The sequence below is a fragment of the Schistocerca serialis genome, chromosome 6, assembly GCF_023864345.2.
Source record: "Schistocerca serialis cubense isolate TAMUIC-IGC-003099 chromosome 6, iqSchSeri2.2, whole genome shotgun sequence".
Taxonomy (NCBI): Eukaryota; Metazoa; Arthropoda; class Insecta; order Orthoptera; family Acrididae; genus Schistocerca; species Schistocerca serialis.
The window spans coordinates 214,573,092-214,590,729 of record NC_064643.1 but is presented as its reverse complement, the minus strand read 5'-3'; the positions used below and the strand labels follow the sequence as shown (position 1 = coordinate 214,590,729).

At 43.1% G+C, this 17,638-nt stretch overlaps 1 protein-coding gene across 1 annotated transcript in view; it reads right to left on the bottom strand.

The window, feature by feature from the left end:
- LOC126484404 (cytochrome P450 6k1-like) overlaps nt 1-17,368 on the bottom strand; it is a 102,355-nt gene extending 84,987 nt beyond the window's left edge. Inside the window, exon 1 of the mRNA XM_050107907.1 lies at nt 17,241-17,368. The gene's annotated coding sequence lies outside the window, so the exon portion shown is untranslated. The remainder of the gene's footprint in view (nt 1-17,240) is intronic.
- Nucleotides 17,369-17,638: the final 270 nt, after the last annotated feature.

The window sequence follows — 17,638 nt, the reverse complement described above, 5'->3', positions numbered from 1 at the left end:
ACGCTATCTGCCAGATAATATCAGAGACATATAATTAGCTCAGGATAGATGCTGCTTGATTAGGGGGTGGATTAAATGGACAGGTGTGTGGCGATTTAATCACAACTATTTGTGGCGCTTTAATCACAACTGTTTACGGTGTGTTTTAGTGAACGTTTACGAGATACTTGCAATAAGGTACCCTCAAATTTTTCAAGTTAACTCTGAGGACTAAGTTAGTGACTGAAATTTCATGAGAAGATCCTTTCGCTGCGAAAATCGCCTTTGCTTTAACGATTGCCATCCCAACACGCCTATCATATCCGTGGCACACTCACCCATATTTCGTGATAATACAAAACGAGCTGCACTTCTTTGAACTTTTTCGATCTACTCCGTCATTCCCATCTGGCAAGCATCCCACACCGCGCAGCAGTATTCTAAAAGAGGGCGGACAAGCGCAGTGTAGATAGTCTTTTTAGTAGGTCTGTTACATTTTCTAAATGTCCTGTCATCAAAACGCATTCTTCGGTTAGCGTTCCCCACAACATTTTCTATGTGTACCTTCCAATGTAAGTTGTTCGTAACTGTAATTCCTAGGTAATGAGTTGAATTTACGGCCTTTGATTTTACTGATTTATTGTGCATCCGAAGTTAACAGATTCCTTTTAGCATTCATGTGGATAACTTCACACTTTTCGTTATTTAGGGTCAATTGTCAATTTTCTCACTATACAGATGTATTTTCTAAATCGTTTTACAATTTGTTTTGATCTTCTGATAACTTTATTGGTCGATAAACGACAGTGTCATCTGCAAACAACATAAGACGGCTGCTCAGATTGTCTCCCAAATCGTTTATATACATACGGAACAGCAAGGGGCCTTTAAAACTACCTTTCGGAACGCTAGAAATCACTTGTTTTACTTTATGATTTGCCGTCTATTTCTATGAACTTTGACCTCTCTGACAGTCACATAATTGAGGTGATATTCCATAAACACGCAATTTCACTAAAAGCCGCTTGTGTGGTACAGTGTAAAAAGCCTCCCGGAAGTCCGGAAATATGAAATCAATTTGAAATCTCTTGTGAATACCATCCAACACTTCGTGCGAGTGAAGTGTGTTGTGTTTCACAAGAACGATGTTTTCTGAATGCCTGTTGGCTGTGTGTCAATAGACCGTTTTCTTCGAGGTAATTCATAATGTTCGAACACAATATATATTCCTAAATCTTACTGCATATCAACGTTAATGATATGGCCTTAATTTAGTGGATTACTTCTGCTATTTTTCTTGAATGTTGGTATGACCTGTGCAACTTTCCAGTCTTTGGGTACGAATCTTTCGTCGAGCGATCGGTTGTATATGATTGTTAAGTATGGAGCTAATGCATCAACATACTCTGAAAGGAACATAACTGGTATACAATCTGGACCGGAAGACTTGTTTTTGTTAAGTGATTTATGTTGCTTCACTACTCCAAGGATATCTACCTCTACGTTACCCATGTTGGCATCTGTACTTGATTCGAATTCTGAAAGACGTCTTCGTATAACAAAGTAGTACTGACGATCCACATATGTACCTTCATCAGAAAACAGTAGCACAATGTTATTTATTGTTACAGCAGCACTTGCTAAGCAATATTAACAATATTTGTGTATGTGCTATTTCCAGCATTTTTCATCAATAGTGTAACTGTACAGTAGTTGCTTTCTATTCCTTTCATTACATTAGTACTCTGCAACAAACCATTGGATTCCATGGGGCCTTATACGAAAATGCTAAGAAAACATCCGAAGCTTTGTTTTTTACGTTAACACTTATGTGAACTCTGTTTTGCGGTTGACAGTCTGTAATTTGTCACTCGATAATCTGAAACATGATAGTTAAAAATTTTGTCCCGGTCTCTTGAAAAACATTCGATAAATTGAAAAAAAAAAATACGTGTTTATGTCCCCAGGGTAATCTGAAGTTGTGGTGTTGAGGGAACCTGGCAAACAGTTTATAATTTTAAGTCAGGTTTCCCATAATCTCTACAATTTGAGGCCCCCAACTTCTGCGACACCCACTGAAGTCTTATTACTTTTGTGATTCCCAGTACAGCCTCAGACCACCCGACGTTTGTGTCTCCAGCCCACATGCCATTCAGTCTGCAATCAGCTTTCACACTGTGTTGTTTCCAATCCGTGTTTCTAGAAACTGTGAAATGCCATGTTAGAAGGAAGATGTGTCATTCAGGTAATGGAAACCACTTGTTACTGTAGCTGTGGAGAGTGGAATTTCGGGAAAAAAAGTTGCAAAACAGTTCGCTATTTTACCACGTACATTGTCGACGATTTTAAAAAACAAAGGTCGTGTCACCGGAAGTGTCTCAGGCACAGAAAGGAAAAGAACATGTCAGGGCGATTTTCCCTGCCTTGAGGACTGCTTGCTCAAGTGGATAAAACAGTGTAGAGGACAAAATGTTCTCGTTGGTGGTTTAATATCGAAAGAAAAAGCCAAATTTTTTACTGAGCCTCTCGGGATTGATGGATCTCCTTCAAGTAAGGGCTGGCTCTCAAATTTTGAAAAACGTCACGGCATCAAGATAAAAAGATCCACTGAGAGAGTGCCATTGTGGAGAGTTTTCTTTGTACTGAATGGACTGATGAATCAGAACGTCTCGTCAGCTATTCAACAGAGACGAACCGGTCTTTTTTTAATAAATGTCATCTTTAGCGCACCCTAGCATTCGAAGACGAAAAGTGTCATAACTGAGCGAGGACGGATTAACTATTCTCCTAGCCTGTAACAGGGACATATTTCACAAGCTGAAACCATTCATAGTAGCGATATGTGATAAACCAAGCTGTTTCAAGGGAATAAAATCGTTTCCCCGCTCAAACAAAAAATTGTACATGACGACAGAACTGTTTAATGAGTGGCTGACCTCGGATAATAGCGACGTTTTTGGACAACTGCACCGACCGTAACAACCCACCGTCATTAGATCAAGTGAAATTGATTTTTTCGCCAGACAACAAATCAAGATTGCAACCATTGGACAAGGGCATAACACAAAATTTTAAAACTCTTTAGGTAAAGGAATTGCTTTACTTATGCTGGATAACAACGAAAAAGATTAGAAGAGGAACATAATGGTTTTGGCCGCTATAGCCATGACTGTAAGGCCTGGAATAATGTAAGCCCTACCACTGTTTATAACTGCTTCAGAAAGAGCGGGTTTGTAACGCAAAGAGTCGACAGAGTCGCGATAATTAACGAATTCAGTCCTGCCAGAGTCAGATTGGGAACTCCCAGCAAACTGTAATGAATTAACCTTTGAGGATTTCGTTCGTGTTGATGATGACATCGGTGTCCACCGTGTTGTTACCGATGCTTAACCTTTGGCCTGTCAGGACGCGGACGAAGAAGATAACCAACATCACCCGCCAACTCCAGTCACATCGAGCGAGCCAAGGTGATCTGTCCACATCCTATGCTTCTACGCCTTCAGAGCGGAAACAAGTGAATATTTCTTCTCAGATCTCATCACCATAGAATTCGCTGGACGGTGCTAGATTTAAGACTCTCTCTCAAATGAAAATCACCAACTACTTTTGAAAATGGTGTGTGATATTTTAATTGGTGTGTTTTTCATGTATGCAAAGTGATCAACCAGAATATCATGACCACCGACCTACTATCGATATAAACCCGCCCAGGAAATATCAGCGTCATCTGGCGAGGAATGACTGATAGTCAGACACACGCACAGTGCATGCAAAAGCGCGATCTATCTGAATTTGAACGAGAGCAGAATGTGATGGCCCGGTGGCTCCGCACTCGCATTTCAGAAACTGCACGACTTGTCGGCTGTTCTAAGAGTGCTGTGGTGAGTGTCTTCAGCACATGGTGACATCAAAGTGAAACCACGTCCGGACGTCGTGGGACTGGGCGACCACCCCCCATTACAGAAGTGGGTTCAAATGGCTCTGAGCACTTTGGGACTTAACATCTGAGGTCATCAGCCCCTAGAACTTAGAACTACTTAAACCCTATTAACCTAAGGACATCACACACAACCTGCGGCCGTAGCGAACGCGCGGATCCAGACTGAAGCGCCTAGAACCGCTCCGGCCACAGATGTGGGACGGCGTAGGCTGGACAGACTGGTAAAACAGGGCAGGCGGCGAACTGTGGCGGAACTAACGTCACACTTTACTGTTGAGCAGAGAACAAATGTGCCTGACACACACAGTGCACCGAACACTGCTAACAATGGACGTGCGCTGCTGGCGACCCATACATGTGCCAATGTTAAGACCACGACATCGGCAACTACGACTGAAATGGGCACGTGATCATCGGCATTGGACGTTGTGTCAGTGGCAGAGCATTGCATGGTCTGACGAATCCCGGTACCTTCTTTATCGTGGCGACGGGAAGGCGCAAATCCGTCGTCCTCCAGGAGAATAGCTCCTTGACACCTCTACAGCGGGATGGAGACAAGCTGGCGGTGGCCCTGTTACGTTCTGGGGAAGAGTCACTTGGGCATCCATAGATCCAGTGGAGGTCGTGTAAGGCACCATGACGGCCATGGAGTATCGTACATTGGTTCCAGATCACGTACAACGCTGCGTGGCGACTATGTTTCCCGACGGCAGTTCTATTTTTCAGCAAGATAATGCGCCATGTCGCAAGACCAGGACTGTGATGGAGTTGTTCAAGAAACGCAGTGACGAGTTCCAATTGGTGAGCTGGCCCCCCCACCTCGCCAGATCTGAAACCGATCGAAAACATGTGGGATGTGATTGAATGGGGCGTCAGAGCTCATCGCCCCACTCACCGGAATTTACGGGAATTAGGTGACTTGTGTGTGTGTGTGTGTGTGTGTGTGTGTGTGTGCAGATGAGGCGCAATCTCCCTCCAGCGGCCTACCAAGGCCTCACCCCTTCCATGTCACGCCGCGTCGTCGCTGTTATCCGCAGAGTTGGACATACCGGCTATTAGGTAGGAGGTCATAATGTTGTGGCTGATCAATGCATTTACCATATGTTTATATGTATGCATTACGTCTCATATTATTAAAACAAAGTCAGACTCTCGCTTATTCGAATTTTCCTCTGTCCCTCTCGATTACTTGAACGCCTGTTACTTTGAACACTTCGTAAGTTGAAACTTTCCCTGGTCCCTTGAGTTTCAAATTAACGATTGTCGACTGCATTTGTTCTTGAACTGTAATACCACGGTAAGTCCGACATCCGTGTAAAATAGATCCGCACATAAATGAAACTACTACTGCTGCTACTACTACTACTACTACTACTACTGCTATTGCTGCTGCTGCTGCTACACTCACCAGTTCTGTGCCAATCCGCTCACTGGTTGCGTCTCGCATTTGTGTCTAGATAAAAGTACCTGCAGACCGTTTATCACCGTGAGTCTGCGAAATCTTATCTACAAGATGTTCTCCATCAAAACACCGTTTCAGATGCCCACGGTATGATTCACAGGAAGTGAAACTCATCTGGGAATCTCAGACACAATGGTTTGAGTTAGTAGGTTTGCGTTAGTAAAGCTAAGCTCCATCTCAGCAAGCTTGATTCATCGAGGACCTTAACGTTGTGTTTGGCGAACTGCTAACCACCTGTCTGGTATAAATAACACCTTCGGAATCTTACATACCACTCCGAGAGGGGTTTGAAAAACCCGAAATTCATGGAACTAAAGGCCCGCGATCAAACTTGCTTTGTGGAACCAGTGAAATGTTGCTCTTACATTTTAAATAAAGCGTAATTGCTGGAACTAAAGCTATCATGGCGGTGCAAATAAGAGAAAACGGAAGTTAAGTGGACAAAATGGAAGGAAAGTTACTGTTAAGCTTCTAGCCAACGATGATGTCATTAGGGACGGAATACAGACAGGGCTTATACAGGGTTAGGACAGGAAACCGGACATATCCTTTCTGAGTGAACCATCCCGCCATTTTTCGTTAAACGATACAAGGGAACAACAGAAAATTTGAATCTGGATGGCCGAAGCAGAATCGAATTACGCTTCTCCCGAATGAGAAACATATATAGTCCATAAAAGCGAGAGAATCCAGCTGTATCCAGACATCTGTTAATATTAGGGGAGATCGGGGCACATTTACGCCGGAATACAGACAGGACTTATACAGGGATAGAACATGAAATCGGACGTGTCCTTTCTGAATGAACCATCCCGCCATTTTTCTTTAACCGATACAAGGGAACAACAGAAAATTTGAATGTAGAACGCCAGAATCGGAATCGAATTAAGCTTCTCCTGAATGAGAATCATATAGTGCATAAAACCGAAAGAATCCAGCTATATCCAGACATCTGTTAATATTAGGCGTGATCGGGGCACAATTTTTCAAATTGTTTGGTTAAATTTATCGTGTTTCAAATAGTCTAGTCTTATAACATGGTTATTACAGTAACAGTTGGTACATATTTTTCTAACTCAACATTACATTTTAGAGTGTAAAATAATTTTATCTAGGCTCAAGTTAACGTGCGACGGGTATGGGACAGGTTTATACTTCTATGGGGCACGTTTTTGCATATCATAGAACACAATAACGATTAAATAAAACACACTACTAAAATTTGCAGAACACAGCATATTTTATTGGCACTACAATATTGCAGATGTACTTACACCAGTTAACATCGTAAGAAAAACAAAAAATTTGTTGAAAATAAAAAAATGTTTAGTCGAATTTCCACCTGTTAGCATAATATGGCCCACCTAGAAGTTTGAATGCCAATTAAAGGCCTATTCGTCATAACTGTCCGAGTTGCAATTTATGCATGCAAAAAATACCGTCTTTTGGCACAATCGTCGAGAGCCCATCTTTTACATCTAATGCACTGGATTCATTCTTCATTTCTTTTCGATTGACCGAATCGTGTGAAGCAGTAAATACGAATGAAAATTTCACACTCTTCGTCAGATTGCTGCAGGTTATGAGACAAAGGAAGAAGAACTGGATGAGACATTGATTGGAACGTGAGCTCTTGATAAAAGACGCTTTGGAAGTGAGGTATCGGTAGCTACGATGCGACAACGGTAGGTGCGCTCTCGTAGGTTGGCACCACGAGAGCGAACGATCAACGCCAACCACAGCGCCCTCTAGCCCGGCGCTGTGCAGCTCTACAATCGCCGCTCCGGATTCAGCCCATTTGATTCCGAGCAGATGACCAACCAACATCGTTTCATTTTCATTTTCAACAGATTTTGCCTGTGTTAGCTTTGATACATCTGGCTTCGCACCTACGTGCTCCTCAGTACAAAGTTATGTATTCTCATATTTTAGTGTGCTGAGATATAGTAAAACCACTTTTACTTTAAAAGCAGTACCGAGATTTTTACCTCACCTGCTCCTACTCGCCTGCTACATTCGGCCTACATTTAAGTTTACAGGAGCAAGTCCACGCTCCGCCTTCCAGGCGGGATGCAAGAGGAAGGACTGGTTTATGAGAGGAGATTGAGAGGAAAAATGACAAATGGCATAAAAGAAGCGGAAATAACAAGAATCTGAAGAGGATGATAGAAGACAGAAGAGCATGCAGAGTAACCTTGTGAAAATTTGACTGTCGGCAGAACATCAATGATGACATCAGAAGTGGACCTATTTACATTTTTCCTTATTCTTTCTTTTAGGAATTTCTTGCCCTTATAAGTCCTTGCTCGCATATAATTTATTCTTTCTGCTTTTGCTTCTGCTTGCTCGCTAGATTCAGATAGCTTCATTAGCAATTTCTGCCTTTTCTTCTCCTGTTTCTTCGCTTTTTTGGACTGCGTTTCCAACTGCTGTTCTCTTAAAATTTCCTTGACTGGAGAATCAGTTAGGATGGTAATGCGAAATAGAGCGTAAACATGACCCAACGGAACTGGGTAAACGTGCCCCATCGCCACGTTTGAATTACACTACTGGCCATTAAAATTGCTACACCACGAAGCAATGCAGATGATAAACGGGTATTTATTGGACAAATGTATTATACTAAAACTGACATGTGATTACATTTTCACGCGATTTGGGCGCATAGATCCTGCGAAATCAGTACCCGGAACAACCACCTCTGGCCGTAATAACGGCCTTGATACGCCTGGGCATTGAGTCAAACAGAGCTTGGATGGGGTGTACAGGTACAGCTGCCCATGCAGCTTCAACACGATACCACAGTTCATCAAGAGAAGTGACTGGCGTACTGTGACGAGCCAGTTGCTCGGCCACCATTGACCAGAAGTTTTCATTTGGTGAGAGATCTGGAGAATGTGCTGGGCAGGGCAGCAGTCGAACACTTTCTGTATCCAGAAAGGCCCGTACAGGACCTGCAACATGCGGTCGTGCATTATCCTGCTGAAATGTAGGGTTTCGCAGGGATCGAATGAAGGGTAGAGCCACGGGTCGTAACACATCTGAAATGTAGCGTCCACTGTTCAAAGTGCCGTCAGTGCGAACAAGAGGTGACCGAGACGTGTAACCAATGGCATCTCATACCATCACGCCGGGTGATACGCCAGTATGGCGATGAGGAATACACGCTTCCAATGTGCGTTCACCGCGATGTAACACGGATGCCACCATCATGATGCTGTAAACAGAACCCGGATTCATCCGAAAAAATGACGTTTTGCCATTCGTGCACCCAGGTTTGTCGTTGAGTACACCATTGCAGGCGCTCCTGTCTGTGATGCAGCGTCAAGGGTAACCGCAGCCTTCGTCTCCGAGCTGATAGTCCATGCTGCTGCAAACGTCGTCGAACTGTTCGTGCAAATGGTTGTTATCTTGCAAATATCCCCATCTGTTGACTCAGGGATCGAGACGTGGCTGCACGATCCGTTACAGCCACGCGTATAAGATGGCTGCCATCTCGACTGCTAGTGATACGAGGCCGTTGGGATCAAGCACGGCGTTCCGTATTACCTTCCTGAAGCCACCGATTCCACAGTCTGCTAACAGCCATTGGATCTCGACCAGCGCGAGCAGCAATGTCGCGATACGATAAACCGCAATCGCGATAGGCTACAATCCGACCTTCATCAAATTCTAAATCGTGATGATATGCATTTCTCCTCCTTACACGAGGCATCACAACAACGTTTCACCAGGCAACGCCGGTAAACTTCTGTTTGTGTATGAGAAATCGGTTGGAAACTTTCCTCATGTCAGCACGTTGTAGGTGTCGCCAAGGCGCCAACCTTGTGTGAATGCTCTGAAAAGCTAATCATTTGCAAATCACAGCATCTTCTTCCTATCGGTTAAATTTCGCATCTGTAGCACGTCATCTTCGTAATGCAGCAATTTTAATGGCCAGTAGTGTAGTTTTTAAATTACAGTAGTACTTTCAGGATTTCTGACTATACAAAAATGCCTTGTAGAGTAGAATAAGCTCTTGTCAACAATCATATGTTTATCTATTCACAATTCTAAAAGCTATGCTTCCTAGGAGCTTCAATACTTGATAACAGTTTTACTCATCTTGCATAGAAACACAAATAAGTTGTCTGCGCTAGGATGTTCACTTAGCTGGTGCCATAAAGTTTGTGAGAAACTCAGCAGATGTCAGTACTAATCTTCCACTGTCGGTAGCGCTCTAGCAAGAATGGCTCCGACAAAAGAGTTCTGCGTAAACTTGATCCTTGTGTAAACGTGCCACTGTCTCCCCTACGGTTGTAAACTTGAAAGCTTGCCACGCATATCAACTTTCAGCTGTTATCATTTTCTGCGTTTGCTAATTAGAGAGCAGTGTTACTAACATATTCTGCGCCCAGTTCTCGATGTTTGAGGTGAAGGTGGTCATTTTACAGTCGGGATGGGTAGTTTGAACGACGTTCTCTGGCGAGCGTTGTCTTGCGCAGTAGGAGATCAGCATGTCCTCGGCCGGTACGGTGTGCTCTGCGTTCGAATGTGGACAAAGTAGTCTTTACCTAATGTGGTCGGAACAGGCGACTCATAGTGCGGAAGTCGGATGAAAGAGGCCGGCTGGCGGTTTGTATGTGTAAGATTTCTACTTCCGCTTCCCTTGTAGAGCAGACTGGTGTGCATACTTCCAATGAGATTTTCTTCATGCGTTCTCTTGTCAAGGGCTACGAGTTACGTGTGGTAACATGTTGCACAGTGCAACGAATTCACGTTTGTACTGAGCCATTACGATTGGTAACATTTTCTACTGTAAGGTATTGAGTTTAGAGTCAGAAGGGCCAGCCGGCCAGAGTGGAAGAGCGGCTCTAGGCGCTTCAGTCTGGAACCGCGCGGCTGCTACGGTCGCAGGTTCGAATCCTGCCTTGGGCATGAATGTGTGTGATGTCCTTAGGTTAGTTAGGTTTAAGTAGTTCTAAGTTCTAGGGGCTGATGACCTCAGATGTTAAGTCCCATAGTGCTCAGAGCCATTTGAACCAAGCCATTTCAGAAGAGCCAGAAATGAGTTTCTCTGCAGCATGCCCGAACCATAGGTGAAATGAATAAATCAATGCATCTCTGACGTGATGATCCTGGATATTTTCGCAGATCTATTGAATACTTTGTGGGTAAATTATTTGTTGTGTGCTGGTATAGAATTCCACGTGGTTCATGCAGAAATAACTGTATTCTTCCATGCTGTATTATGAGTCGAGATAATCAGTAATTTGAACACGAGCTCTCTGAATTAATTTATGTTCCTTGCTGCTACTAAATTTATGTCTGAAAGTTAAGCATTCTGTTTAGTACGCCACTTACAAATTAAACTGCAGCAGAGATTTTGCTGTCGTCATTTGGTCGCAGTAAATGTGTTTACACGCTGCGAGCTGCTCGTACAATAGTCACTCACTCATTCAGTAACAATATTATTATTAATCTTTGCATGAATCTTTCAAGGTTTGATGGTAAACTTCATCGAGATCGTCGTAGCAGGCATCGGTGTCTCAGGAGCCATTCTTTACTGATTATTATATTATTTAATAATTTCCATTTTTGTGTGGAAAAGCATTTAGTTCACAATTGCGAGCCAGGTAAGCTAACTGCACATGCTGTGCCTGAGTGGCACATTTCTTAAGCCAAAAGGATCACTACGGTCGCAGGTTCGAATCCTGCCTCGGGAATCAATGTGTGTGATGTCCTTAGGTTAGTTAGGTTTAAGTAGTTCTAATTTCTAGGTGACTGGTGGCCTCAGATGTTGAGTTCCATGGTGCTCAAAGCCGTTGGAACCATTTAAGCCAAAAGCTGAACTCAGTGACAAGAAACCTGATCATTAAGGTACATTTAAATATTCATTTATGCCCATAGATTAACCGTTGTACAAAGCTAAGTATTGCACTTGTTAATTTGTTCCTAAAATAACGTCAGATAACCTATAGTAAAATTTTCTTGGGTCAGTAGTTAAGGAGGGTAAGACGACATTACTGTCACAGCAATTTTCTGCAGACGTTCTTACATGTCTTCAGAATTTAACAGCACGAGGCCATTTGAATACTGTTCAGTAAAGTGTTCCAGTCCGCCTTGTGTACCGGTAGGGGGAGCCAGTCGGCAAGCGTACGCGGACAATCATGGTGGAAGGAACACTACACGGGCGTTGGTCCCTCAGTGAAGGAAGTTCCGACACAAATTCTGGTCCACAGGGGAACAGTGCCTTTATGTATTAACGCTAACTATTGCCATCAGCAATGCAACATTTTTTCAGGATTAAAACCATCATCAAGATTACTTAAATCACTCGTCAAACGTATTTCATCTACTTTCCTGAAAACCCAGTTCCAAAAGGACGAAATTTGTGCGTTTTCCTGCCGCGTGGTTTGTGGCGTCATGCCACGGACTGCGCGGCCCCTACCGCGGGAGGTTCGAGTCCTCCCCCGGACATGGGTGTGTGTGTTGTTCTTAGCATAAGTTAAAGTTAGTTTAAGTAGTGGGTAAGTTTAGGGAGCGATGACCTAAGCAGTTTGGTCCCTTAGGAATTCACACACATTTGAACTTTTGTGCGTCTTCGTAGTCCATAGAGTGGCGTGTCTGAATACGGTGCTCGATCACGGCAGATTTTTGAAGCTGTATCTGGCAGCTGTAGCGTTTATGTTCCACGCAGAATTCTTGAACTGTGTGTAGAGTATGTCCGGAAAATTACAAACCACACTGACAGCGCATCGTATATACGCCTGTCTTCCGATAGAATAAAGTTATTCCTTATTGAGCCAACGCTTGTCTTCCATAGACTAAAGTTACTCTTCACAGAGCCAACAAGCGTGACTATCCTTAGTGCTGGGAGAGGAATATCCCTGACTTTATGTTTGAAAAGGATGCGATGTATTTTGGAACACATATTTCCTACGAAAGGTTAGAGCGCTTTTTCGTCAGTTTTTAGTGCTCACTCCTAAGGCGGCTCAATGGTTTACAGTCGAAATATTAACAGATAACAAGTTTGGTTACCGCTGAATTCCCACAATTTTATTGGTCATCTGATACGGCTTGGAAACCCTGAAGGTCACAAGAGTCCGATGTCTTCAAACATGGATCACCAAGCTCTGCGTGGATTTAGAGCTTCATCAACAGTAAATTAGTACTCGAAAAGGAATTATAATATTGCGTTGCAGAGCGATCAATAAGCAGACGTGGAAGGGCAGGCAACAAGCCAATACACATGATGGAAAGGAAGAAAACATTCCTGAATCGGTGGCAAGCAGAAAATAAATTATCTCTCGCATGGGTATCAAGGAGCTGTGCAGCAACTATACAGGATGTCCGAAACATTAGACTCAAAACACGGTTTCCAGAATAGGCAGTAGGTGTCACGTGCATGTATGCTGTGAGTGATGACGTCATTGCTGACTGTCGCGCTTTCCGCACCGCATAGACACTTGCAGCACACATTTTTCGTTTGTAGTATATTACTATTGTGATTAACTTTTTTATTATTAACACGAACAAATAAATTTGCCCTTATTTTAAAAAAATCTCCGCATAAAAGCTTTATTTCAAAATTCTGCACAATTTGTTGTTTGCTTGTTACAGCGTCACCAACAGAACTCAACTCTGGAAGGTTATGACACATGCGTTGTCTTACAATGAGCCAACGCCCTTGACGCAGTGATAACACTGGTTCCCGTCAGATCACCGAATTTTGCTGTTGGAAAGCGTGGTGCAGTGAGCCCTTGTGAGGCAAACTGAGGAGCTACTTGATTGAGAAGTAGCGGCTCCGGTCTCGGAAACTGACATACGGCTGGGAGAGCGGTGTGCTGATCACATGCCCCTCCATATCCGCATCAAGTGACGCCCATGGGCGGAGGATGACACGACAGCCGGTCGATACCGTTGGGCCTTCATGGCCTGTTCGGGAAGAGTTAGGTTTTTCTTTTTTCTTTAGTTGTGTTACAATGAGAGAAAAGAGCTCTGCTGCCCTCCTTAAATTTTGCCTGTCCACGCGACCAAACAAGAAAATGGTTGGTAATCAGTTGATGGGCGTATTGTAAAGCTAGGCAGGTGCTTTGAAGTTCAACTAACTTAATGAGCACTCCTTTTGCATAGAAACTTCCAGGCTTAAGCCGGTATCCACCGTCAGACAGATGATTCCTTAACAGTTATAATAAGGTGTGAGGGACATTACAAAGGAATTATCTGATTTATTTTTGAATCCTGAGTTGTGAAAGGTAACCTATAGACTATGTATATGTTTTCGGTATGAAAGGCTCATATCACGTTAAACCCAACATATTCTGTGACTTGAACTGTCCTAGTCAACAAGTCCCTAGAAACGGGCGTCTCAAAGATATAACCAATAGTCTGCATACATTTTCCTACTAAACTTGTGATGACCGTAACTGGAACATAATTGTGGAGGTCGGCTGACAACGTCTTCTGCGTGGTCACAACACACGTCGCCTTTAACTTTCCTTTCATCAAAGCTAAAAATTATGTCTTTTCAAATTTAATTTGTAACTTTGATAGTGTTTCCATGAACTGAAGGCTTAAATAGCTAACACTAGGTGGAACGGTAAACTGCTCGTGTGTTCTTGCAGTAGTGCCCTACTAGGAAGAGTGCATCCCTGACAAAACATAACGCTTTATAAGATACTATCTCAGTGTGCAGCGTTGCCTGGGAACATACACTACTGGCCATTAAAATTGCTACACCAAGAAGAAATGCAGATCGTAAACGGGTATTCATTGGACAAATATATTATACTAGAACTGACATGTGATTACATTTTCACGCAATTTGGGTGCATAGATCCTGAGAAATCAGTACCCTGAACAACCGCCTTTGGCCGTAATAACGGCCTTGATACGCCTGGGCATTGAGTCAAACAGAGCTTGGATGGCGTGTACAGCTACAGCTACCCATGCAGCTTCAACACGATACCACAGTTCATCAAGAGAAGTGACTGCCGTATTGTGACGAGCCAGTTGCTCGGCCACCATTGACCAGACGTTTTCAATTGGTGAGAGATCTGGAGAATGTGCTGGCCAGGGAAGCAGTCGAACATTTTCTGTGTCCAGAAAGGCCCGTTCAGGACCTGCAACATGCGGTCGTGCATTATCCTGCTGAAATGTAGGGTTTCACAGGGATAGAATGAAAAGTAGAGCCACGGGTCGTAACACATCTGAAATGTAACGTTCACTGTTCAAAGTGCCGTAAGTGCGAACAAGAGGTGACCGAGACGTGTAACCAATGGCACCCCACACCATCAACGGGTGATACGCCAGTATGGCGATGACGAATACACACTTCCAATATGTGCTCACCGCGATGTCGCCAAACACGGATGCGACCATCATAATGCAGTAAACAGAACCTGGATTCATCCGAAAAAATGACGTTTTGCCGTTCGTGCACCCAGGTTAGTCGTTCAGTACACCATCGCAGGCGCTCCTGTCTGTGATGCAGCGTCAAGGGTAACCGCAGCCATGGTCTCCGAGATGATAGTCCATGCTGCTGCACACATCGTCGAACTGTTCGTGCAGATGGTTGTTATCTTGCAAACGTCCCCATCTGCTGACTCAGGGATCGAGACGTGGCTGCACGATCCTACAGCCAGGCGTATAAGATGGCTGCCATCTCGACTGCTAGTGATACGAGCCCATTGGGATCCAGCACGGCGTTCCGTATTACCCTCCTGAGCCCACCGATTCCATATTCTGCTAACCGTTATTGGATCTCGATCAACGCGAGCAGCAATGTCGCGATACGATAAACCGTAATCGCGATAGGCTACAATCCGACCTTTATCAAAGTCGGAAACGTGATGGTACGCATTTCTCCTCGTTACACGAGGCACCACAACAACGTTTCACCAGGCAACGCCGGTCAACTGCTGTTTGTGTATGAGAAATCTGTTGGAAACTTTCCTCATATCAGCACGTTGTAGGTCTCGCCACCGGCGCCAACCTTGTGTGAATGCTCTGAAAAGCTAATCATTTGCATATCACAGCATCTTCTTCCTGTAGGATAAATTTCGCGTCTGTAGAACGTGATCTTCGTGGTGTAGCCATTTTAATGGCCAGTAGTGTACAGATGTACATTCATTTCTATAATATGAATAGACACAATGTAAAGTTGCAAAATCTTCAGATAACCATTTAGCCTTTCGTAACCACTTGTTGACGGTCACCAAAGAACCGTCAATTACTTTTTGGAAATGTTCTATTTTAATTAATACAGCGTTACACCGACAGGGTCGAGCTCATAAATCTGTAGTCTTCTGCCTAAGTTCTTTTAGTTCTTTTTCCATAAGTCATATTTGTTGTCACTAACAAATGTATTATCGCATTTGAAGCATTGTTTTCGTTGTTAGTATTTTCTCTACTTGTAGTCCTTCATTATTCGATAACTATTTACCTGTAAAATCTCTTCCCATTTTTGTGGAACATCGTTATTATGCCCTGATTATTCTCGTTACTGGTTTCATTTCTACGTCCTAAATCAACTCTGGAGGATGGGAGAATTAGAGTTGGAACAGCATCAATCACCTACCTGCGTTTCAGATGAAGAATCCATGGTTCACATCTCAAATCCCTTTATTAATGACGATCAGCTAAACGTATTGATGACACACACGCATCAACAACCGAATATAAATCGACATGTTTACGAGCAGTTATCCATTTTGATCAAACGTTTAAGAGAAGCGAAAACAACACTCCTTAGATATCACACAATGAATTTTGTTCCAATTTCCATAGGCATTTTTAGAAAGGGAGATCTACAAATGGGGCATCAAACTGACGTCTGTGAGGTCTATATTTGTAAAAAAAAAATATTTAATTGCTTGAAAGTACTCGGGGTAATTAAACTTAATGATAGATTTGAGGGAAAGTTACACAATGGGTTTTTATCAAAATTTTAGTAGACAAACGAAGAGTGGGAAATGGACTAGTGGGAGGTTAAATCGACCACCGTGAGGTCTGTTTTCGCAAGAAAGGATTAATAAATTAATTATAGTAAGAAAAAATTAATTAGACATTTGCGGGAAAACTGAAATATTTCATAAACAGCTGCTGCTAGCTACATAAAGGGAGTGGCAATAAATGTCAAACCACAATGTAAAATAAAATTTCTTTACTTTCTCTTGATCTAAATATATTAATAATAGTGGAACATAGGTCGATTTTTAAATATATTGTGTTTCATGCTTTCTGAACCAAAGATGAAAATAAAAGAATGTGACAGAAACTGTCAAATTTAAGATGGAATGATTTACCTAAAAGTAAGAAATGAGTGAGATTAGAGAAATATTTAATGTGCCATGGAATGACGATCGAAATCACGTGCAAAAAATGAGGTGCCTATTGAGAGCTAAAAGTTCAATGTGTATCTTAAAATCTTAAAATTTTGAAGAATATTTGTCAGATGGAGGTACATGCAGTGGTTCAATGATGGTGCTAGTGTCTTGTATTGTAAAATACGAGAGATTATGAGTTTCACTATACCGCTGTTGATCGTAGAATTTTTGTTGGCAGGTCACTTGCCTCCATGAGTTGTGTAAGGGGTCGATGAGTTCGCATGGTTTTGATTTAACTTGGCATGTTAAACATTTACACCTATATTCCACAAGCTACCCTACGGTGCGAGGCACTTCTAGTACGTATTTCGTCGGCTCTTATTCTGACAATATCGTGTCTGCTAAGGAACCGAACTGTAAAACACAAACTCTGCTGTAACTGCTCTGTTTCGTACACCTTCGGATCCACAGAACCGAACCAGACACCCACATCTCAGAGGAACCTTCCTCTTCCGCTCGTTCGTGGCTTATGATGTAGGCATCTACTTACAGTTCCGGCAAACTGACGACGTCCACGGACACGATATAGTCGGACAGCGCAGTAGCGGACACGTAACATGTAACGCCGCCGCTGCTGCCACGAAACTGAGTGTAGTTAGGCCTGGGGCAACATGGTGCCCTTGGCGCCGAAGCGCATTTGCTTCTGGCCGTCTTCCCCCACCACTTCGCTGCTCGGAGGGCGTGTGCTGATGAGACGACTGAAGGTTGCGGTTAGCGGGTAACTGCAGAAGACGTCTCTGCAGCTGACTGGCAGGATTTCTAGCAGGTGAAAGCGACAGCCCACTTTTAATATCACGATTTATTTTTAGATTTTATTATTCGGCGACTGCAGCAACTTTGTTAACTGAATAAGCTGACCCATTAATGACATTTTACTGGCATTCTGAA